General features: G+C 43.2%; 1 pseudogene; it reads left to right on the forward strand.

The window, feature by feature from the left end:
* The first annotated feature begins 334 nt into the window (after positions 1 to 334).
* Positions 335 to 4,301, forward strand: LOC131812162 (large ribosomal subunit protein eL8-like; annotated as a pseudogene).
* Positions 4,302 to 11,647: the final 7,346 nt, after the last annotated feature.

Below are 11,647 nucleotides of genomic sequence, written 5' to 3' on the forward strand. Positions count from 1 at the left end.
TACGCCACCCAGGCGACCCAACTTTTAACACATTTTAAGTGCAAATTCTAAGTGAAAGAAATCTGGCCATGGTAGGGAGTTAGGAAAGGACTGAACTGCTTAGCAAACTTTCAGTGCCAACACAGGAATGATGTGGAGAGACACTGGAGACATTTAAGAACACATCACCTCCTGCACTGCTAATCTGAACCCACAATTGTTCAGACATGAGTAAAGAGGGAAGGCAGCATGCTCGCTCTTCTTTTCCTCTGTTTCATCCAGCTCCTCACCTACTCAAGGTCACCTCACCTCCTTCATGGTCAAGAGAAGCTAGTAGCACTCCCTCCTCCAGCAATGCAAGATGCTGAAAGGAAAGAAGGCAAAGGGAAAGAAGGTGGCCCCGAAGCTTCTGACATGAAGAACAGGAGGACAACAAGCTGCTCACTCCTCTGTCTGAGAAAAGGCCCAAGAATTTTGGCATTGGACAGGACATCCAGCCCAAAAAGGGACCTCACCCGCTTAGTCAAATGGCCCTGCCACATCCGGCTGCAGTGACAAAGGGTGATTCTCTATAAACTGTACAAGTGCCTCCCGTGATGAACCAGCTCTCCCACACCTTGGACCGCCACACAGCGACTCACTGCTTCAGCTGGTCCACAGGTACAGGCCAGAAATAAAGCCAGAGAAGAAGCAGAGGCTGTTGGCCCAGACTAAGAAGGTGGCTATGGGCAAAGGGGATGTCCCCACTAAGAGGCCGCCTGTCCTTCGATCTGAGGTTAATACTGTCCTCACTTTGGTGGACAACAAGGAGGCACAGCTGGTTGTGATCGTACATGAGGTGGATCCCACTGAGCTGATGGTCTCCCTGCCTGCCCTGTGTCAGCAATGCAGTAGGGTATCCCCTACTGCATTATCGAGGGGAAGGCCAGGCTGGGGCATCTGGTCCCCAGGAAGACCTGCATCCTGGTAGCCTTCACACAGGTGAACTCAGAAGACAAAGGAGCTCCAGCTAAGCTGGTGGAATGTACCAGGACCAATGACAATGACAGATATGAGATCTGCTGCCCCTGGGCAGGCGACGTCCCAGGTCTGAAGTCAATGGCTCACGTTGCCAAGCTGGAAAAGGCAAAGGCTAAAGAAGTGGCTGCCAAACTGGGCTGGGCTATTGAAGTTTCTGTACATAAAAGTAATAAAAAGTTCTCTTTAAAAAGAGAGAGAGAGAGAGAGAGAAACAAGTGGAATAAGTGGTAAGGGAATAAAACATTTTTTTCAGTTGATGCTTTTTATGGTTCTCTTTTATGTCTAATGACTTTTGCAAAGCACTCCTCAAATTCTGACTCCTCCATGAGATTCACTGTAAAATTTTCCAAGTCCTTTCCTGCAGCTTCCCATTGGACCAATCCTCAGGGCAGGGGATGCAATTCCAGGGTGACCACTTTTACTCCAGATGAATTCCCACCCTCTCTCCGTGCACCTTAGGCAATCTCTTTCTGTCAGGGCTGCCTCACCCCAGCAAACACTTCTCTAGGAGAGGGTCCTCGCAACAGAGTACACTCTTGGCTATCCTGCCCCGGGTCCACCTGGCTTCTAGGAAACTGGGAATGCTTGTCCAGCAAACAGTTAAAGTAGAGTTCTCTCCTAGGGGACCGGGGTGGCTCAGTCAGCTAAGGGTCTGCCTTTGGCTCAGGTCCTGATCCCAGGGTCCTGGGATGGAGTCCCACATCCAGGGGAATCTGCTTCTCCCTCTCCCTCTGCCTGCTGCTCCCTCTGTGCTTGTGCTCTCTGTCAAGCAAGCAAATAAAAATATTTAAAATATATATATATACTTCTCTTCCTGTCTTAGCCTAAGTTTCTGACAAGTAGGGCCACACCCAGAGGCTTGCATGCAAGTTGTTTACATATGGTCATGATCCTAAAGAGCCATAGAGCAGGAGAGGAAGAAAGATACAGAAGGAGGCAAAGCCGATTCAGGTGTGTTTTATCAACTTGGCCCCCAAGAAGGACAAAGATGAGCATCCTATGAGGACAGACTGCAGGCCTTGATAAAATGTGTCTCAGAGCTGGGGGTAGAGGAAACTGAGGAAAGTGAAAGCATTTATCTGTTGTCTCTCATCCCTCATCGGCCAAGTGTAGCCCCAGTGGTATTAACTCCCCAGTATTCCAAGCTAAGGACATTGAGGTCAGTGCCATTTTACAGAGAAGCCCTAGGGCCAGTGGGGGAGGTGATGCAGGGTGGGCCTGAGGCCAGGCCTTGTCTCTCTTGGCTCAACACACTTCCTCTAGGACTCCCTCTCCTTTTCTGGATGTTAAAAGACAAAATCACAACTCTTATGCAAAGATAAAATGAACATTTCTCAAAAATTGTCCTGAACTCATTAGCTAATGGGGGGACAGTTATAATGTTAGAAATAGTTGGAAGGAGAATCCAAAGTTCAGCTATATATTTAAGCCCTTGGGAATTTGGAATGAAAGGAACTTGCAGAATAGATACAAAACTGGTGTCTTTGGAGGAAAAGAGAGAGGCATGAATTGAATACCCATCAGACTTGCATCTCTCTGGACAGAAATAATTTGTATCACCATGAATCAATTTTCTAAAATTCACAGAAACAATAGAGTTAAATTATAATATAAATATATAATATAAACTAAATTATAAAGAGAGATTATCTCTTTATAACTCAAAGAGAGTGAAAGCTGCAGATCCCAGAGAATTACATAACCAAGTAGAGTGTTCTAGACAATGCCCAGCTTCCATTTAAATGACCAGGCCATCTTTTTTGTCCATTTCAAATCTTTCACAACTTTTCTTGACTAGGCCATTATGGGACACTCTAATCTTCATTATCTCATAACGCCCATCAGACACTCTTCTGGGAATTCACTTTTGATCCAATCTGGAGAACTAATGGGTAAATCCCTAAACCAGTGTCCAGACACTATGACCCACAGGCCAAATCTGACCAGTAGATTTTTAGAGATAAAGTTTTAATGGGATACAACCACATTTACCTATTGTCTAGAAAGCCCGTCTCTCTATAATGGTGGAGTTGGATTATTGCTACAACGAGGACCATGTGGCCCCTAAAGCCTAAAATAGTTACCATTCGGTTCTTTGTAGAAAAAGTTTGCCCATCTCTATTCTAGGTCATCAAACAGCAGGATTATGACACATCAATTTTCCTTCCCATCAGACAGCCCTTGCTTTTAATAGTGGTTTTCCAGGATCAAGGCCACGAAGGAAGCACTAGAGAAAAACCTGGCATTTTTCTAATCCTGTTCAGATCCTTCAAAGAATTCTCCCATTCCCTCCCCACATCATTTCATTTTTCTCTTTCACAGACTGGGGGTGGTGGGCAATTTGGACAGAGTTCAAAGACTGCTTTTCCTACTTCCCAATAAAGTCAACAAAGAAATGTCTAGACCTTCCTTACGAAGGACAAGCACTTACCACCCATTGTCTCCAATACGTGAGCCTTAATTAAAATCCCAAGATCACAGGAAAGGTGATGCTGTAGAACAAGTCTGTCCCATAAGTATCCAAAGACAAAACTGCTTGTAAACCATCACGGCTGAGATTCAAATCCAGGTCTGACCTAGTCTCAAACTTGTCCTACTCTTGGGATAGGTGTGACCCATAAGCTTAGAGTCCCTAGCCACTCACCTGCCATCAACACCATCTACTTCCAGAGCCATTTTGCTGCTATTTTAAAAGACAGTGGATGTGGCAAAAGCATTGAGGGTGAGAAAAAATGTTTTAGGCAGAATGTTTGAAATCTCCTTGCTGCTTCCCCTGCCATTCAGATAGGGAAGGAAACACGGGTCGGCTTCCACACCAGCCTGGCAGAGGAAATAGACATCTGTCTCAGGACGGTATTTCTTACGCTTGGTAGCAGCCAGGAGTGCTTTCTGATCCAAAAGAAAAAATGTGCCTCAGTTAAGAAATATGAGACTAAAATTCAAGCATATTGAAACTAAACTTTGAATTAAGTTTCTTTCTTTAAAAAGAAAAAAAAAAAAAAAAAACCCTGCTTAACAGCAACAGAAAGAATCTTCATGTTGCTAAAGCACCAGGTAGGATGTTTCTAATTAGCTCTTGGAAGAAAAGCATTCGGCAGCCAATTAGTGGAAGGTGAGGGGTGAACCACACACCACTGAGATGCCGCGTCTTCACAAAACCCTTCACCTTACCCTTTTTTTGCCCACGCTTCCTTGTCGCTTTGGTTCTAACAGGAGAATCAGAGACTCAGGTTGGCAGCTGGTCCTTTGAAGCCACAGAGAAGGACTATGAAGCTGAGTGTCAAGACTGTTTCCTAGGCTGACGTCTGGAAACTGGAAATGGTTTCCCTAATTCTCTATGAAGTTCATTCCTTCAATTGTTTTTACTTTGCAAGGTCAGATGTTGACACTTCCAGCAACCCTGAGGACATCATGGCCCTCTTTCTTGACGCATCATGAAATAAAATAGTCGATGGATAGCTTCTATTGTTGGTGGGGTGTTGGAAAAAAGCAAAGCTTCTGGCTTCAAATTTGGGTTCAAAGACCAGCTTTGTCATTTTACGAGCCATGTGATCTGGCACAAACTGTCTCCTGTCTTTGAACTTTCACCTTCTCATCTGTGAGTTAGGGATAATAGTCACACCCTAATTTTGTTGTGAGATTTAAATAAGAGAGGTTAGGAAAATCTTTGTCAAGGGCCTGATACCCGCTGGGTATTTCAATGCATTCCCTCGTCTCCACTCCCCTCCACTGTACTCTACTCAGTAGTTACCATGCCTCCAAGAAATTTTATGAGTTTCGATATTGCTCCTACCTTAATGTGCTCTCTACTCTCATTCATTTTTCCTGTTTGTTTCCTATCTCATCTCCAGTGCAGATGCATTTGTGTTTCTCTTCAACTTCACTGGTCTCTTCATCCAGTAACACAAAAGGAAACTCAAAGTGGCTGCCTACAACGGAACCCACCACCGTGGTTGGGTGTGTCTTCATAATTGGCCTATAGGTCTTTAGGACTGAATTACCAGAGAGCAGCTCCCAAGACAGAGCTGAAGGTGATTTGTACTGACCAGCATTAGGGAACTGCAGAACAGGGGTCTATGTAGAGAATGCTAGGCTCCCTAAAAGCTATGCACTCTTTCTGTGTTTACCAGACCACCAGCTGCTTTGGTGGAAAATAGTTCCAGAACAAAGCCTTTTGGTATCTTGAATTCAAAAGGAAGAGGTGTCCTCAACAGCATAACAATAGAAAACAAACAAACAAACAAAAACACCCAGAAAGTCTAGAAGCAAATAGTCTAGGTAGGAAAAGATGTGGGCTATTTGTTCTTACTCTGATGGGACTTTTTCTTTTCTTTTCTTTTTTAATGAACTTATTTTATTAAAAAAACTGGGGTTTTTTAATAGTACTAGTGGGATGTAACTTCACATTGATCTTTAAGCTCTTCAATGGACTGACAGTAAGAACTACGTGACTACTTAAAATTGGCTTTTCCACATTTTTCCAAACCAAATAATTTTGCAAATTACATTAGGGTTAGAATTCTGGAAGCCAAGAATGTCTTTATACATAACCCAAAATAAGGCACAGTCTCTGCCCAATATAAATATCACCAAAGATGTCTGCTTTCAACTGCATGAATGGTTTGATGCTATTTTTCCTAGCTATTCCTCTGGAAAGTCCTATTAACATTACCAAATAACTCCAGTCCAAGAAAGAAGTCAATCAAGATAATCTAAAGTCCAGAAAGCTGGCTCACAATGATCCAGTACAATCCACAAAGTATGAGAGCCAAGTAGACCAGAGTAAGATGACACTTCCTAGTTCTTTCCCTTCTGGCATCTGCCTCAAACAGGTTTTCTGCCATTAATAGCTGTCAGCATAGGGACTTCCCAACTGCATCCTACCCAGTGCAATATGTGTCAAAAAGGGAAAATTATTTTCTCATCAATCATGCTACCTTAATACCAAGAATAAACAGATACTCTTTCCAAGTTAAGAGGTAGGAAAAGTCTGCTGGCTCAAGCTGCTAACCAGTTTTTCATTTTTTCCTAAACATTCGTCTTCGGAACACATATTTTATGTTAATGTAAATTTATACAATAATATTTGAATTTCTGTGATGATCATTGCCAGTTGAAAATAAGATTTGCAAGCCTTAAACCACTAAAAATGTTAAGCTATAACTGCATCTCCAGTTCTTAGAAGAATGCCTGGCACACACAAGTCAGTCAGTAAATGCTTGTGGAGTTAAGGACTGTCCACAATAAATAGTAATGAAGCCAAAAAAGAGGATAGGATCAACCTTGGAGAGTGTGGGGAGTGAGATGGGAAGGGAAAGTGTAGGAAGAAATAGGAATAAAAAGGAAAGGAGAGAGGGCCGACAGAGTAACCATGGAAACCAGCAATAAGTAAGGGATGGACAGAGCAAAAAGTGGCAACAAAAAACTGAGCAGGAGAAACCAGAGAGATAGAGAAAAACCTCAAAACACAAGAGTAAACATTAGCCTGGTTTGGGCAAGGGTACAACATTTCCCTGGTTCACCAGCCTTTTTCTACAAGTACAGTCCTCTGACGAAGGAATAGATCCATTTCCAACTTCAACTTTTATTTCTGATCCTGTGTATGAACAAATTTTACATATCCATAAATTGACTCAGAGTAGAAAACAAATAGCAGAAAAGAGCTGACGGCGGTAGAAACATTTTCTCTCGTATTAAGAGTTCTATATGATAGATGGTAGAGAGATAGATCATAGGTAGCGATGAGGAGAAAAAATACAGAAATGGTTCATTCTTGACATATTAATTTTATTTTTATAGAAAGTAGCCTGATTAAGGTAGAAGTGTCCTAACAAACAATGTTGTGCCTCCCCCTTTGCAGCCAGGCCCGGCAATCACATAGCACCCCCTGTGTGTATTCCACTGCTTAAAGCAGTCTTAAGTTCACCCAAATTCAAAAGAAGAAGAATTAGACTCAGCCTCTCCATGGGGGAACAGAAGGTGACACTATGAAGGAGCCTGGGGAACAAAAGACATGGCTGTGGCCATCTCTGGAAAGTACCATCTGCCTCAATGACTGACTGAAGCTCCAGGAGAGGGCAAAGGTCTGGAGTCCTTGTCTCCTCTCCAGGCTCTAGCCCCGCTAACTTCCACTGGCAGCACTCCTAACACCCAAACGAAGAATTCTTCAACCACTGCAGACTTCCCTGCTCAGCTGGAGTTGCTGTCTTCAATACCATCAGTTCAATTCCTCGATCACTCAGTTGCCTCACCAGAGGGGAAACAAAAACAAAAACAAAAACACTTCCTCTTTCATGGTCAGGCCTTGTGGAAGAGAAATACTGTCAAAGACTGAGACTCCTTCTTGTAACCTTAAGAACTTAAAACTCTTGCCCAGTCCCAACCCTGACAGAATTGGGCCCTCCTTCCCTTAACACCCTCAGCTTCTCCTCGTCCTTCTCAAACTGTGCTGTGAAGCACACTTTTTTTTTTTTTTTTTTTTTTTTTTTTGAGAGAGAGAGAGACCACAAGTAGACAGAGAAGCAGGCAGAGAGAGGGGGACGAAAGCAGGCTCCCTGCTCAGCAGAGAGCCCAATGTGGGGCTCCATCCCAGGACCCTGAGATCATGACCTGAGCTGAAGGCAGAGGCTTAACCCACTGAGCCACCCAGGAGCCCCTGAAGCACACTTTGACTTGTGTCTCAGTGAACCTCCTAACGAGCTCTTGAAAATAGGGTTGGTCTCTTGTTCCAACTTTGCATATCCAGACCTAACCCTAAAACACTTCAGTATTTTTTTTTTTAAGATTTTATTTATTTATTTGACAGACAGAGATCACAAGTAGGCAGAGAGACAGGCAGAGAGAGAGAGAAGAGGAAGCAGACTCCCTGCGGAGCAGACAGCCCAATGTGGGGCTCAATCCCAGGACCCTGGGAACATGACCTGAGCAGAAGGCAGAGGCTTTAACCCACTGAGCAACCCAGGCGCCCCACCACTTCAGTCTTAAAAGCCATATGCTGTCATGTAAAAAGTCAGGTCTTGCAGACAAAAAACCTGGATTCCTAGCCTTGTTCTTCAACACACCAGGACATACTGGCCCATACTGGTCAACTTCTCTGAGGCTTGGGTATTCTCTCATTAGCATAGGGATATGACTACCTTACCACCTACATCTCGCAACAGTAATTCTGAGAGTCAACTGAGATGATACGCTATAAAATTACAAGGCATCATTTTCCAATATTAGTTTCTAAATGAATATAGATCTCTACCCCTTATAGCCAAAGCTTATAAAATTTCAGTACAGTACTAAATATTCTCTTCACTCCACCAGCCAAACTAGACTTGACACACTGTTGACTTTAAGTGCTTAGGGTCATAAATCCAAGCTACACAAAAACTCTTAAAAATGAATTTTAATAAAGCAATCAAGAATTTAAAACAGATATAAAAGTGGTTCGCTCGGCAGAATATTTCCTTCAAAACAGGGAAAAGAAATTCCTAAATAGATAAAGGGCCTTTTTTTTTTTTTTTAAGATTTTATCTATTTATTTGACAGAGAGATAATGAGAGAGGGAACACAAGCAGGGAGAGTGGGAGGAGAACCAAGCAGGCAGCCCGATGTGGGGCTCGATCCCAGGACCCCAGGATCATGACCTGAGCCGAAGCCAGATTCTTAACCACTGAGCTACCTAGGCACACCAGAAAAAGGATTTCTAAGGAGCACAGAAGAAACAAAAAGGGTACAGTGGATCACTATGAACTCACTAAAGAAATATGCAGCATTTTCCCCAAGATTTTGCTGGCATTTTGCATTTATAAATAGTCTTCTTAAGAGTACTTATCAAAAAAACACATCATCGGCCGTCACTCATGGTATACTACACTTTTTCAGAGAAATTAAATAATCTGTCTGTAAGTCAATGAATATTTGCTACTTCAAAAGCAATAAAATTAAATCATGCTGATACCTACTCCCTCTTCCTCCAGTCCTCAAATTGTATTACTTAACAAAGCAAATACTTAAATATCAGAAAAATTGTGAGGTTACTGCATTGAACACAAAGAGAAACAAATTCTGAATATTCCACACTAGCACAGACCTGGTATGGTTTTTCTCTCAAAGAGTGTGGTAGTCAAAAATGTAAGCAAATGTAAGCATGAAGAGTCAAATACAACTTTTGTATTCATTATCCCTAATGGATAGAGATAGTGGTCATGAAATTAACAAAATATAACTTTAAAAAATAGAGATTAACTAAGATTTATGGTGTGTAATCAGTTTTCACACAGGAAGGTTTCCAACCAACCTTAATTCCATCAAGGGGTGTTACTCTACTCACACTGACATGCATCTGAGCCTATAAGGAAACAAATTGAGGAACTGAATTTCTAAGGTTGATATGGACCAGGAGTCCCTAGTCCTCACAAGGAAATAAGAAATGTAGAATACCTACAGATGATTCGGGGAGTTAGGTAGGCCTGGAAACCATGACCTGAGTTATTTATTTTCCCCGTGCCAGCTTCTTCCAGCCACTCCTTGGGTCTGTCTTGCCAAGTCTCTAGCCCTTCTTCTGGCTCACTTGTCCATCTTTCTCACAAGTGATTCTAATACCCTGATATTCTCTGAGTTCACATGTACAGTTTTGACTCTCTCTGGGACCATAAAGGGTCAAAAGGCAATGAACTTCATCACAATGCCCAAGGAGGAAACTGAATCCTGTTTACAAAGCTCTGTGAGGGCAGGAGTCACTTTAGCAAGGGAGAATATGGACACTTCTCAATTTCCCCTAGAAGTAGAAACTTAAGTCCTGAAAATAAATTAATGTCTACTGCTAGCAATACAAGTGAAGAGACCATGGGGCAGACCACTATAAATAGCTGGTCCTTAGCCAGAAAAATAGAAATTAAAAAAAAAAAAAAAAGCCCATGGAGTAGGTCAATTGCATTACTCTAACAGCCCTAGAGCCTTGCCCTTTGCCAGATAACTGTGCAAGGCTTTCCACTGTGGTCAGAGTGCTCTGCCCTGGCCCTCCACTCTTGCCTTGGCCATAGGACTTATTTGGACCAGGAAAATGAAGTACAGAGTTGCCAGACTTAGCAAATAAAAAAATACAGGATGTCCAAGTTGAGTGTAAGTGTGCCAGTTTCAAGCCTCAGGCTCAAGAGTTCTTGCAAATTTCTACTCACTTTGGTGCCTTTACCTGCCTGAGCTAGGATAAGATATATAGAGGGAGAAGAAATATAGGGAGCAGAGCCAGCTCTCTCCCCCATCACTCCAGCCGAGGTCATCCTCCAACAGCCAGCACTCAGCCAGCTCCCATTCAAGATGAGTGAGCCCAGCCAGATCAGCAGAACCATCTGGTCGATCCTCAAGAGAACCCTCTTAAGCATCAACAACAGACACAGATTCTCAGAGGTCAGTGAGCTTGTGGCTGTTTGTAATACAGCATGATTACATTAGGGGACAGCCATGATAGCCCATAAAGGGAAGTACTGTGCGATGGCAGGATCTGTAACCTTGTTGATTGGGGGTTGTGATTAGTTACTAGAGCTGACCAGGGAGTTCCCTCTAAATGCCAAAGAATAGGCACCTCTTTCTCCCCACTCCATTCTGTATATTGAAACACTAGAGAAAAACATTCAATTTCTATTCCTCTGCTCACAGAAATGAGCCGAGACCCCTTCCCACTTGCCCCCTCCAGTAAAACCCCGGCATTGTCTAGGGCAATATAAATATAAATAAAAAGGACTGACCCCAGCAGGCTTATTCTTCTGTTGCTGTTGATGGTGGCAGGTCCAAATTGTGTACCTGCTGTCCCTAGAAAGGGGCAGGTAAGAGACACATATCTAGTTCATTAGAGTTACTTCAGATAATATGCACGGCTGTGTGTTCGAACTAAATTCTTCCAGCCTCTGTTTCAACAGGAGTGAAACAAAGGATGTCACGTGTCAATGTGGGAGCAAGGAAAGACCTGCAGCTTCATACAGAACCATTTGGAAAGGTCTCAAAAACTTGTCTCCCGAATCTTGAAGCTTTCAGTCGGATCAAAAATATAAAAGGAGATCAGAGAGAGGCACCTAGGTGGCTCAGTGGGTTAAGCCTCTGCCTTCGGCTCAGGCCATGATCTCAAGGTCCTGGGATTGAGCCCTGCACTGGGCTCTCTGCTCAGCACCCCTCCCCCCACCTGCCCCTCTGCTACTTGCGATCTCTCTCTCTGTCAAATAAGTGAATAAAATCTTAAAAAAAAAAAAAAAAAAGAGGAGATCAGAGAGGGTGGAAAAAGGAAATAAGCAAAGTGGTTTTCTCCTTTTCTTTTTCTCTTTTCTTTCATGCAAGAAGTGCTACTGTCTTATGAACCCCCATCTTCCTCTACCGGGACAACGATGGGGTACCACCTTCTACCCTCAAGGATATAGAGTAATAGGCTGGAAGAGAGAGTTTCAAGGACAGTTGCTGAAAATTTTGAAGTGTAATGTATACACCAAGGATTAGTTTCCAACTCATGGCTAAGAAGGCCAGGATGGAGTGTTACCTAAGCTCCGCCTTCTCCAAGGACAATGTGTCCAGGGAGCAAAGAGCCGCCTCCCTCTTGGTGCTGCAGGCAGGACAGTGCTCTCTGGTGGGTCAGCCCACATCCTCAGGGCTGGCTGGGCAAAGGATCCTGGCA

The sequence above is a fragment of the Mustela lutreola genome, chromosome 12 (genome assembly GCF_030435805.1).
Source record: "Mustela lutreola isolate mMusLut2 chromosome 12, mMusLut2.pri, whole genome shotgun sequence".
NCBI lineage: Eukaryota > Metazoa > Chordata > Mammalia > Carnivora > Mustelidae > Mustela > Mustela lutreola.